Below are 13,315 nucleotides of genomic sequence, written 5' to 3' on the forward strand. Positions count from 1 at the left end.
TGTGATGTGTTTATCGTCAGCTTGTACTTGTACGCGTGGTGTGCGTACTCAATTGGTTATTGTACGTGTAGCTTTAATTTGCTGGGGAAAATGTTCATATATAGTCCAAAAATAAACTACTGTATTTTTTTGTAGATCAACCATTATTAGAGATGTCCAGAAATTTAATTAGCTACAGGTATACATGTTCATCCAAACACTGAAACACAAATATTGTTTGTTCTTCGACCTCCTGCTAGGCCAGTCTCAATGCTTGAAAGCACAGGTAATTTCTGTGTCCGTTTAATTTATGTAGCCACTACACATAAAAACATAAAAACTATGTTTTCAATGGATGGTTTCTACATATTGATCTTTTGTTTAACTATATGTTTCTCTCTCACTCATTTACCTATCACATCTCTTCATGTGGTAGACATGGTTTCTTAAATTGCAGTGCCATATTACCTTTTCTGCTTAACTGACACTCTAATTAATAAGCACAGAAACCATGCGTAGGTTGGGAATGCCATGAGCCAAAGGAGATACGCGTTCATTCTCTCGTACAAAAACAACCTCCTTCGTCCATTATTGTAGGCCATATTTTGGTACGAAATGACGAGAACACCTTCAAAATATAGTAATATTTTGCCATTTTAATTTCTCTCGTGGTGTGCCAGCAGCTGCAAAATCAACGTCATATATTAAATAAAGGCATTTTGAAATTTAAATATACGGATGATACAACTCCTGAACTAAAAACAAGTACGATTTGACGATTTTCTGGTTAAGACTACTATGCATTGTAAACCAACTAACTAGTTGTGTGGGGACGTTGCAGAGCTGTATAGTGCGGATGATAGTGACCTTTAGCTCTTAGAAGAAGGCTTTATTAGGTACTTGAGTTCACAGAAATAAGAAGTCGAGTTCTTGTATAAAAAGGAAGGAAGGTAGCGAGAGCTCAAAACAAAAGAATTAAAAAGTGAATATGAATGTCGTGTTTTAGAATTATAATGGTTTGAGAGATTAAAAAAAATGTGAGTTCTCTAACCTTACCTTTAGTAAAGGACGGGTTTCATGCATGAGAGACCGGTCGACCAGTATAGTTTTTTTTCCACCTTCATTTTTTAAGAATCTGTGAGGCGATAACGAATTTTCGTACCATTGCAAGCACCAATTTTTTTTTTAATTCTAACACTTTTTTTAAATTAATTTTAAATCTAACACGGTCGGTTTTTTTTTAAAACTAACACTTTTGGCCACGCCTATTGCCCTGGCGCGGCCAAATGCCTGTGCCGCGCCATGCATGGTGGCGCGTGGCGGCGACCGAAATCGCTGACCGCTGACGGGGTAGGGCCTGCCGCACCACCGATCTTGGCGTGGCACTGCCGCGCCCTGATCCGTGATGCGGCAGAGCCGAATAAAACCCCCGCCGTCAGTCCTGCTGTCCGAGCAGCAAGGCCGGCCGCCGCGCCCGCTTCCGCCCGCGCCAGCCCGTCGCCGAGCACGCCAGCCGCCACGCCATGAACGCCGGCAGCCCGGCCCCCGCCCGGCCCTCCATTGCCGCCTCCCTCCCTTCCCTTCCATTTCCCGGCCACCTCCCTCCTTCCTCGTCCTCGTGCAAGGTAATGACGCAGATTTTATTTTCGTTTGAATGGTGGATAGTATATTATGAATGTGAGCTAAGTTTAGGAGAAAAATTATGTTTGGGAACTATAGTCTACGGTTTGAAGAAAGATATTAGTTTGATTTTGTCAATGTTAAGGTTAATTATTTAGTTAGAAGTATGTTTACTATGTATATTTTTGTTGTTATAATTGTCGGTTATATTATTTTAGTTGCATTGCAAATGATTATATTTTACATTAATTTGCATTGTTTTGATTGATATTTAATTTGAACCATTTTATTAGATAGAAGACATGTTTCGGGAGCAGTTATGGCGAAAACGGGGTCGTCCTAGAGAATTGTACTCCGATGAGTCTAGCAAAGATGCCCTCGTCCCAATGGGGTCAAGCTAAGTTCTTGGATGAACTAAAGGGGAAGCAAGTAATTGTACGAAGAGGGGATATGGACCTGACTACGTCAACCTTTTCATTAAACATCACAAAGACAAGATGCGTGAGTTTACTAGACAGCGCGGTATTTGTAACCCGATCGACATTGGGCTTGTCAAATGGGGATTGGAGAGACGGATGACATTAGAGGAGGAGAGGGCAAGGAAAGAGGCAAGGGAGGAGACAAGAGTACAGATGCAGGTCTTAAACGAGCATGTTGTTTCATTATGTGCTAGTGAGTACTTCGACGCCTTTTTTCATTATCTGATTTTAAATGTAATATAGTCGCGTTGCTAACTGATTGCATTTTATACATGAAGGGATTGGATGCAGCGAGGACCATGTTGTAGAGGTGGCTCGTGCAAGGTACGAGGAAAAGAAGTTAGATGAGCACAGAAAGCGAGCTGGTCGCACCGTTGAATCACCAATTGTGTTGTCTGATGAGGGGGACGAGGATGAGGACGACACTACCAGACTCAGCAAGCTCATCGCTTTAACAGAGGTGGACTTGCAGGCAGATGAGGCTGAAGACGACACTAGTAGACTTAGCGAGCTCATCGCTCTAGCAGAGGTGGGCTTGCAGACGGAGGAGGTTGAGGACGACACTGACAGACTAAGCGAGCTCATCGCTCTAGTAGAGGCAGGCTTGTAGGCAGAGGAGGATGACGACGCGTTCTTCACTTAGGCTGCAGATGAAGCGGAGGCCGCTTACTACAGGCGAACGACAGATCAGGGCAATGCAGGTGAGCCTAGCCACAACAACAGGGTTGTGGTTGAGGATTGGTACTCAGACGACGAGTTGCTTACTCAGTATGTTTCTGACTGAGGGTTTTTAATTGTGCCGACTGTTAGTTCCATGCTTTATTAATGATCAATGTAGCTATGTAGTAGAAATTCCATTGTGTTGTCTTATATTCCATTTGAACTACTAATGTATTGTACCCATGTATCATGTACTCGGATTACCCGTGATCGATCTTAAGTGATCACATCTGTTTGTATCATGCGTTCAAAATTTCTAAAATGAACGTAATCGGGTGAAATTATCTTGAATACAGCGTCGTAGCCCACTAGTTCGGTCGCGCCATAGCCCAGGTTCGGCCATGCCAGAGTCCACGGCGTGTCAGTGCCGCGCCATAGACGACGGCGCGGTAGTGACACGGACAGACAACATCCAGCTTCAATTGAGTTGTTGCCGGTGCTGTACAAAACTACAAGTGGTGCCGCGACCGTGCGCAAGTTGAAACGAACATGAAGCAAATAAATGGACGACAAGTTGCCACATAACATTTTCATTGGTTTATGAGTCTGCAAGTTTTCAACAACAATATTCATTCGATATAAGTTTGACGTAATGAACTAAGTCCTAGGAATGTAAGGATCCCTTGAACGTCTCTTGGAAACCTCGTCGTCCGGTGGAAGAAGGGGGTCATCATACTCCACCTCAAGAAGGGGGTACAGCTGGTGCGGCATGGGAGGGGCCATCCTGTTACAAATTAATAAAAAGGGTTAGAGTATTCAAATTAACAATATTCAGATTAACATTATATAGCATTGCAAAATTTGAACTACTTGTTATGCAGTACGAACACAATATGAAATCACCTGCTGCCCTCGTCTTCTATGTCGGCTAGCCTTGTGACCAGATTGTTTGCAAACGGAGCAAAGATTCCTACCACGGGTCTCGTTGAAGTCTCCCCCGCCATACATGTCTTCGCCGTACCCTCTCATAGCGTCCATGTCCCCCTTGAGTCGCTTCTTCTTCCTCCTACCATTCCCTACCTTCATTAGATCCAGATGCAGCACGTAGTCACAACCATTATAAGGTGGCCACTGTGTCGGGTCAAGGTATGGCTCAAAGCTCATCTCCCAAATACTAACGGTGTTCGAATGGAGATAAAAGGGTGACATATATGGTAGATCCTCATAGTTGTACCCGTGAACTCTGCAGGTCATGATCATATGAGAGCAAGGGGCATGCATGATCTGAGGGACGTTGCAACTGCACTCTACCTTTTCAAGATCAACTTGGTAGTTTCGTCCACCATAATGTTCGCTGCCCAAGCTTGTGCCACCCTTGCCCCGTACACTAAAGATATGGCGGCAGGGTCCATACAGCTCGGCGGTGTGCTGCTTGGCCAATTCCTCGGCCTCTTCAAATGTTTAGCTCTAGCCTTTCCAAAATGCCCCTGCTCAGCTATATTCCTCTGCGCAAGTTCCCACCTCTTCATAAAATATTCGTTGCACTTATGAAATAAGAACTCAACAATTCCAGACACAGGCAATGATCGAACTTTGATGAATACACGGTTGAAGGACTCTAAGGAGTTAGTGGTCATGATGCCATACCTAAACCCCCCCTCGTCATATGCTAACGTCCACTGAGCCTTCTGTTCCATCTACGCCTCTAACCAGGCCTTTCCCACTGCATTTACCATCTTGTCTAGTTCTCTCCTTGTCTCCTTGAATTAGTGCTCTGTACGTACACAACATAGAGCCTTTACCTTGTCACATACCTACTGCTTCTGCTGACACCACCAGAAATTAGCGGCAAAGTGTCTCATGCACCATCTATATACTAGAGGCGGGAACCCATCTATATGCTCAACTGCAGCATTAAGAAGTCCTGCGTGACGGTCCGAGATCAAACATATAGTGCGAGTTGGGCCAAGCACTTACACACGTAGAAGCCGCATGAACCATGACCACGATTCATTGTTCTCTCCCTCTGCCAAAGCAAAAGCCATGGGTACTATCTGGTCCTCAGGATCAACAGCAGCAGCCATCATCAAGGTGCCCCTATACTTTCCTATCAGGAAAGTGCCATCAATAAGTACGACTGGCCGACAAAACTAGAATGCATATTCTGTTTGCACGAACGACCAGAACACATAATAGAGGACATGCCTCAATGGGTCCAAAAAAAAACATCCCTCCAGTGTCCACAAACCATTTCAAGCCAGAGTTGTAGTAATGCATTGCACATAAGATGCGGGGCACCCTGTTGTACGCTTCCTCCTAAGTACCCCATCGAATCGCCAGAGCAATTTGCTTAGCACGCCAAGCCTTTTCGTACGTCACATCATACCTAACGAATCTAGATATGGACTGTTGTAAAGAAGACATTGAGATATTGTTATTACCATCAACGAGCCCCAATATACGATGGGCAAGGTAACGTGTAGTGAGCTGCTGATGATTTTCCTTCCCCCTATTGTCTAGGCAAGTGTGGGGTTCGGCAACTTTAGTTATCCTCCACTTGCCATCACTCTGTCTCTTTCGTGCATTTAATCTCCACATACAACCATTTTTGCATATCACGTGGTACCTCAACTCCTGGTCCGAATGAGTGACGGTGTACGGCCTATGGTGGTACACAACATAGTCCTAAAGGAAGAGTTTCATCTCTGACATTGTGTTGAATATCATCCCCTTCCTAAGGGTTTCTTTCTCATGGTTATACAATGAATTCCTACACATCTAGAGACCGGTGTCACAAACTGCCATATCCATCATGCTGACATCCCTATAGTTCGGAACACCCATAAAAGGTATGTTCTTGGACCTTAGTTGCTCAAGCTCAGTCGCTGTGTAAGATGGTGGTGGAACATTGAAAGCTCTAGTTTGGTTTTGGTTAATTGATGAAACCCTAAGTGCTAACCTAGTTTATCAAAGTGATTATGAGATAGGTAGCAATACTCCAAGTGATGAAGCAATGGTGAAGATCATGACGATGGTGATGGCATGGTGATGATCAAATGCTTAAACTTGAAAAAGAAGAAAGAGAAAAAAACAAAAGGCTCAAAGCAAAGGTAAAAAATTATAGGAGCCATTTTGTTTTAGTGATCGAGACACTTTGCGAGTGTGATCACATTTAGGATCGATAGCCGTACTATTAAGAGGGGTGAAACTCGTATCGAAATGCGGTTATCAAAGTGCCACTAGATGCTCTAACTTATTGCATATGCATTTAGGATCTAGTGAGTGCTAACACCCTTGAAAATGTTTTGTGAAAATATGCTAACACATGTGCACAAGGTGATACACTTGGTGGTTGGCACATTTGAGCAAGGGTTAGAAACATCACCGGTGGAGTGTCCGCCCATAGAGTGCGGACAGTCCAACGGTGCCACCGGCGCTCTTTATAGAAAAGACGGAGGTCATGGAAAGTGACCGGACGCTAGTCTCGGTTGGACTGGCGTGTCCGGTCAGTGGCAGCAGAGGGCGCGTGTTTCGGTCTTCGACCGGATGCTGGCGCTAAAAGTGACCGGACGCTGGTAGGGTGCGTCCGGTCAGTGCTAACGTACGCTGACGTGGGGCATATAGAAGAGACGTTGAGTGACCGGACGCTGGGTGAGTCCAGTCGGGCATGACCGGACGCGTCCGGTCGTGAAATGTCGCGTTTGGAACCTTACTAGAAACGATCGGACGCTGAGGTCCAGCGTCCAGTCACTTTCTAACTGACGTGTCCGGTCATCACTTGACCATTGAAATCGAGCGATTGGTGTTTGAAGCCGATGACACATGGCACACATCGCACGACCGGACGCTGAGGTCCAACGTCCGGTCAATCTGACCGGAGCGTTCGGTCGGCCCGTGTTCAGTGCAGTGAGGAGCCCAATGGCTCTATTTCATGGGGGCTTCTATTTAAGCCCTATGGCTGGTTCAAGCTCACTCTCTTGGCCATTTGCATTGACATAGCAACCTTGTGAGCTTAGCCAAAGCCCTCCCACTTATCTCCATCGTTGATCCATCATCTTTGTGAGATTGGAAGAGAATCCAAGTGCATTGCTTGAGTGATTGCGTCTAGAGGCACTTGGTATTCATGTTGCGCTGTGGATTTCTCTTGTTACTCTTGGTGGTTGCCACCACCTAGATGGCTCGGTGCAGCGGTGGAGGATCGGCACGAGTTGGTGATTGTTCGTGGCCGTCTCCAGTGATTGTGAGGGGAGTTGTACCTTCCCTGGCGGAGTGCCGAAAGGTAACTCTAGTAAATTGCTCGTGTCATTGAGTTATCTCACTTGTGGGTAGATTCTTGCAATGTCCAATCATGTGGACAAGGTTTGTGAAACACCTCTTAACCGTCGAACCACCAAGTGTTGGTCGACACAACGGGGACTAGCATGTTGGCAAGCACGTGAACCTCGGGAGAAAAATCGGTTGTCTCTTGCCATTTGATATTCTCCCGGTGATTGGTTTCATATTCATCTTGTGATTGATTCATTCCTCTACACGGTGGTGTAACCATCCTACTCACTCGTTTATATTCTTGGAAACTAGTTGTAGCAAGCTCTTTAGTGTAATTAGATTTGAGAGCTTGCTTTGCTATTTAAGTTTGCTTAGTGGAGCTCTTTAGAGTAGAAAGATTGAGAGCTCTTAGTGAGTAGTATCATAGCAAATTGTGTGTCTAGCTATCATTGCAACTAGAATTGTTGGATAGGTGGCTTGCAACCCTTGTAGAGGTAGAGCAAGTTTATATTTTGCTATTTGTCATACTAATCAAATTGCTCTAGTTGATTTATAGATTTTTAAATAGGCTATTCACCCCCCTCTAGCCATACTAGGACCTTTCAAGTGGTATCAGAGCCATGGTCATCATTTGATTAAAGGCTTAACAACCTTGGTGTCAAATTATGGCTCAAGTTGTGTTCAACCATGTGGGGGGCAAACCACCATTCTTTAATAGCACATGCTATGATTATTGGAAGAGAAATATGAGGATGTATCTTGGTTCAATCAATGATCAAGTATGGGAAGTGGCCGAGAATGACTATGCTATCATTGATCCCGATGATCCCACCAACAAAGATAAGATCAACAAGCAATGCAATACAATGGCTCTCAACACCATATACAATGCCATTGATTCCAAGGTGTTTGAGAAAAATCAAGGATTGTGAAAGAGCAAATAAGGTATAGAAGAGATTGGAGGAAACATATGAGGGCACACCGGCGGTGAAGAGCGCCAAGTTATATATCCTCAAGGATAAATTGACAAGCTTCAAGATAAAGGAAGATGGGAGCATTCTGGAGATGTTCCATTGATTGCAAGTGATTGTCAATGATTTGAAGGCATTGGGAGAGAAGATCAAGGATGATGATGTCTCTCATCGGTTCTTAATTAGCCTACCTCCAAGATTTGAGTTATTGAGATTGCTCATCATAAGAGGAGGATTGAAGGAGATTACCCCCAACCAAGTACTAGGTGATGTTATGACCCAAGAGACATACCGTGTGGAAAGGGAAGGGAATGACAAGAATGACAAGAAGGAAGAAGAAGACAAGAAGAAGAAGAGTATAGCATTCAAGGCTAGCTCATCATCATCCAAGAACAAGGGCAAGTCCAAGAAAGAATCAAGCGATGATGATGATCTTAGTGATATTGATGATGAAGCTATGGCCCTCTTTGTCCGCAAGATGGGAAAATTCATGAAGAAGAAGGGCCATGGTGCAAGAAAGAGAAGAGATCACACCAAGAGCAAAGAGTATGTGAGAAGATGCTACAATTGCAAGAGCCCCGATCATGTTGTAGCAAATTGTCCCTACAATAGTGATAATGATGAAGATGAGAAGAAGAAGCACAAGAAAGATAAGAATGAAAAGAAGGAGAAAAAGGAGAAGAGAATGACCTTCCAAAAGAAGAAGAAGAAGGGTGGAGGCTATGTAGTCACTTGGGATAGTGATGGTTCCTCGGATGGTGATAGCTCTAGTGATGATGGCAAGAAATCTATCAAGAAAGCACTAGCAAGTATCGCCATCAACAACAAGCCCTCCATCTTTGACACTCCATCGACATGTCTCATGGCAAAGCCTACCAAGGTAAAATATGATGAGAGTGATGATGATGAATGTGAAAGTGACTCTTGTAGGAATGATAATGAGGATGAGGAGTACACCAAGGAGGAGCTCTTGGACATGTGTGAGCAAGTGCATGCTTGCAATGAGATAAAGAGAAAGGAGTGCAAAGAATTGCGCAAGAAAGTAAAATTTCTTGAGCAATCCTTTGATGAGCTCAATGCTACTCATGAGAGGCTAATGGAAGCCCATGAGAAGCTTGGCAAAGCTCACTCTAAGCTTGAAAAGGCTCACTCATTTCTCATTGAGCAAGTCAAAGTGGAGGAAGCCAAGAAGAAGCAAGTGATCATATCATGTGATGTGGGACTAACATGTGATCTTATTGATGAATCTATTTTGTTGCTCCCACTAACCCCTCTTGTAGCACTACCACTTCTACGTCACCTTTGAGTGATGGAATCACTTGTGATGCCTCGCTAAAAGTGGAAAATGAGACCCTCAAGAAGGAGGTGAATGAGCTCACTCGTGCCTTAGGCAATGCCTATGGTGGTGATGCCCGCTTGCTAAAGTGCTTAGGTAGCCAAAGGTTCTCTCTCAACAAAGAGGGATTAGGCTATACCCCAAGAAAGACAAGGCAACCTTTGTCACTCCCAAAGCTAGCTTTATGAAGGGCAATGGTCGGTTTTGCAATAGATGCAAGCAAGTTGGGCATATAGAGCAAAATTGCAAGACTAACAAGAACAAGCTACCTAATGTATCCTCAATCAAATTTGATTCTTGTTACATGCTTTATAAGGGTGCCAATGGTGTGAAGGCTAAGTTTATTGGTACACCAATTGTAGGCCAAAGAAGAAGGCCATTTGGGTACCAAAGACCTTGGTAACTAACCTACAAGGACCCAAGTAAGTTTGGGTACCTAAAAAGAATTAATCTTCTTTTGCAGGTAAATTATAAAGCCGGAGGAAGGCATTGGATGCTTGATAGTGGGTGCACACAACACATGACCGGTGATCCAAGAATATTCAATTCAATCAATGAAAACAAGAGCAATAGGATTGATAGTATCACATTTGGTGACAATAGCAAAGGCAAGGTCAAAGGGCATGGTAAGATTGCAATATCTAATGACTTGAGCATTTCCAATGTGCTATTAGTAGAGAGCTTGAACTTCAACCTATTGTCGGTAGCTCAATTATGTGATCTTGGTTTCAAGTGCATATTTGGTGTGGATGATGTAGAGATCATAAGTGTAGATGGCTCTAACTTAATATTTAAAGGATTTAGATATGAGAATCTATACTTAGTTGATTTCAATGCTAGAGAAGCTCAATTGACAACATGTTTGATCACTAAATCTAACATAGGTTGGTTATGGCATAGAAGGCTTGGTCATGTTGGAATGAAACAATTAAACAAGTTAATCAAGCATGACTTAGTTAGAGGCTTGAAAGATGTCACTTTTGAGAAAGATAAGCTATGTAGTGCATATCAAGCCGGAAAGCAAGTTGGTAACGCACATCCTAAGAAGAGTATGATGAGCACATCTAAGGCATTTGAGCTAATGCATATGGACTTATTTGGACCAACCACATACACTAGCATTGGAGGAAACAAATATGGATTTGTGATTGTGGATGATTTCACTAGATATACATGGGTCTTCTTTCTTGGTGACAAGAGTGATGTGTTTGCAACATTCAAATCTTTTGTCAAGGGTATTCACAATGAGTTTGAAACAACAATCAAGAAAGTTAGAAGTGACAATAGAAGTAAGTTCAAGAACACTAGAATTGATGAGTTATGTGATGAATTTAGAATTAGACACCAATTCTCGGCCAAGTATACTCCTCAATCAAATGGGCTAGTTGAAAGAAAGAATAGAACCTTAATTGATATGGCAAGATCAATGTTGAGTGAGTACAATATGAGTTATTCATTTTGGGCCAAAGCAATCAACACGGCTTGCTATTATAGCAACCGACTCTATTGTCACCCCATGATGGAGAAGACACCTTATGAGCTTTTGAATGGAAGAAAGCCAAACATAGCATACTTTCTGGTATTTCGTTGTAAATGCTATATATTGAAGAAAGGCACTAGATTGAGCAAGTTTGAAAAGAAATGTGATGAAGGTTTCTTGCTTGGTTACTCCACTACTAGCAAGGCTTATAGAGTTTGGAATTTGGCTAGTGGTACTCTTGAAGAGGTTCATGATGTGGAGTTTGATGAAACAAATGATTCCCAAGAGGAAAATGAGAATCTAGATGATGTGAAAGGCACTCAATTGTTCAAGGCAATGAGAAACATGGACATTGGTGAGTTAAGGCCTAGAGTGATGATTGATGTTGAAGATAACAAGAATCAAGTACTCTCTAACTCAAATGTGCAAGCTAGTGGTTCTCATGATCAAATCCAAGCAAGCACTAGTGATGGCAATGTGCAAGATCAACAAATGGCTAGTTCATCATCTCAATCAAGTGACCAATCAAATGCTAGCAATCAAGTGCAAGTGCTTCAACCAACCAATGTTGCAAGAGATCATGTATTGAACACTATCATTGGTGATATTTCAAGAGATGTGCAAACAAGATCAAGATTAGCTTCATTTTGTGAGCATTTCTCATTTATGTCGTCCATTGAACCTAAGAAGATAGATGAAGCTTTGAGGGATGTTAATTGGGTCAATGCTATGCATGAAGAGCAAAACAACTTCACAAGAAACCAAGTATGGGATTTAGTTGAGAGGCCTAAGGATCATAATATGATTGGAACCAAGTGGGTCTTTTGGAATAAGAAAGATCAAGATGGGATAGTATTAAGGAACAAAGCGAGATTAGTGGCTTAAGGTTACACTCAAGTTGAAGGTCTTGACTTTGGAGAAACATATGCCCCGGTTGCAAGATTGGAAGCAATTAGGATCTTGCTAGCTTATGCTTATGCCCACAACATCAAGTTATACCAAATGATATGAAAATGCATTTCTAAATGGGTACATCAATGAGCTTGTGTATGTTGAGCAACCTCCTAGTTTTGAGGATGAAAAGAAACCCAACCATGTGTATAAGTTGAGAAAGGCTTTGTATGGATTGAAGCAAGTACCTAGAGCATGGTATGAGAGATTGAGGGACTTCCTACTCTCTAAGGGATTCAAGATGGGAAAGGTTGACAACACTCTCTTCACCAAGAAGCTTGGAAAGGACTTGTTTGTGATGCAAATCTATGTTGATGATATCATTTTTGGGTCAATAAATCAAGAATTTTGTGAGGAGTTTGGCAAAATGATGGCTAATGAGTTTAAAATGTCCATGATTGGAGAGCTTAGCTACTTCCTTGGTCTTCAAATCAAGCAAATGAAGTATGGCACATTTATGAGTCAAGGCAAGTATATCAAGGACATGCTCAAGAAGTTTGGAATGGATGATGCTAAAGCTATTAGTACACCGATGGGGACAAGTGGAAGCTTGGATAGTGATGCTAGTGGCAACATGGTGGATCAAAAGATGTATCAGTCCATAATTGGAAGTCTACTCTATGTGACTGCATCAAGGCCGGATGTGATGTTTAGTGTATGCATGTGTGCTAGATTTCAAGCCTCACCAAGAGAAAGTCATTTGAAGGCAACTAAGAGAATATTGAGGTACTTGAAGCATACACAATATGTTGGATTATGGTATCCCAAAGAAGCAAGATTTGAGTTGATTGGATATTCGGACTCTGATTATGCGGGATGCAAAGTTGAGAGAAAGAGCACATCGGGCACATGTCAACTATTAGGAAGATCACTTGTGTCTTGGTCATCAAAGAGGCAAAATAGTGTAGCACTTTCAACCGTCGGAGCGGAGTACATTTCGGCCGGTAGTTGTTGTGCACAATTACTTTAGATGAAGGCCACTTTGAGTGATTTTGAAATCAAGTTCAAGCAAGTGCCATTGCTATGTGACAATAAAAGTGCCGTAAAGCTCACCAACAACCCGGTTCAACACTTAAGAACAAAGCATATAGATGTCCATCATCACTTCATAAGAGATCACCAACAAAAAGGGGATATTTGCATAGAGAGTGTGGGCACCGAAGATCAACTTGCCGATATATTCACCAAGCCACTTGATGAGAAGAGGTTTTGCAAGCTAAGGAATGAATTGAACATACTTGACTTCTCCAATATGTGTTGATGCACCCCCCCCCCATTATATGACATGCCTCTCCTTCAAGCCAAGCAAGGTAAAGTTGATTGACATGTCATCCATCCATTGCTAAGGACTTGTTTAGTGCATCTAGTCATTCCTATCATGTCCTAGGCTCATTCATAAAAATCAAATGAATTTGATGCTTGTATGGTACCACTATTGTTTGTATGTTTGAAATGATCTGGGGGTAGCATATGACATGTTTGTGGGCTTGCAAACCTAGTGTTTGATCTAGAAAATAAGCTACAAGTGTTTAACTCAACATGGTACAAGATAACCCTTATTTGGAGGTGTGAA

The sequence above is a fragment of the Miscanthus floridulus genome, chromosome 15 (assembly GCF_019320115.1).
Source record: "Miscanthus floridulus cultivar M001 chromosome 15, ASM1932011v1, whole genome shotgun sequence".
NCBI lineage: Eukaryota > Viridiplantae > Streptophyta > Magnoliopsida > Poales > Poaceae > Miscanthus > Miscanthus floridulus.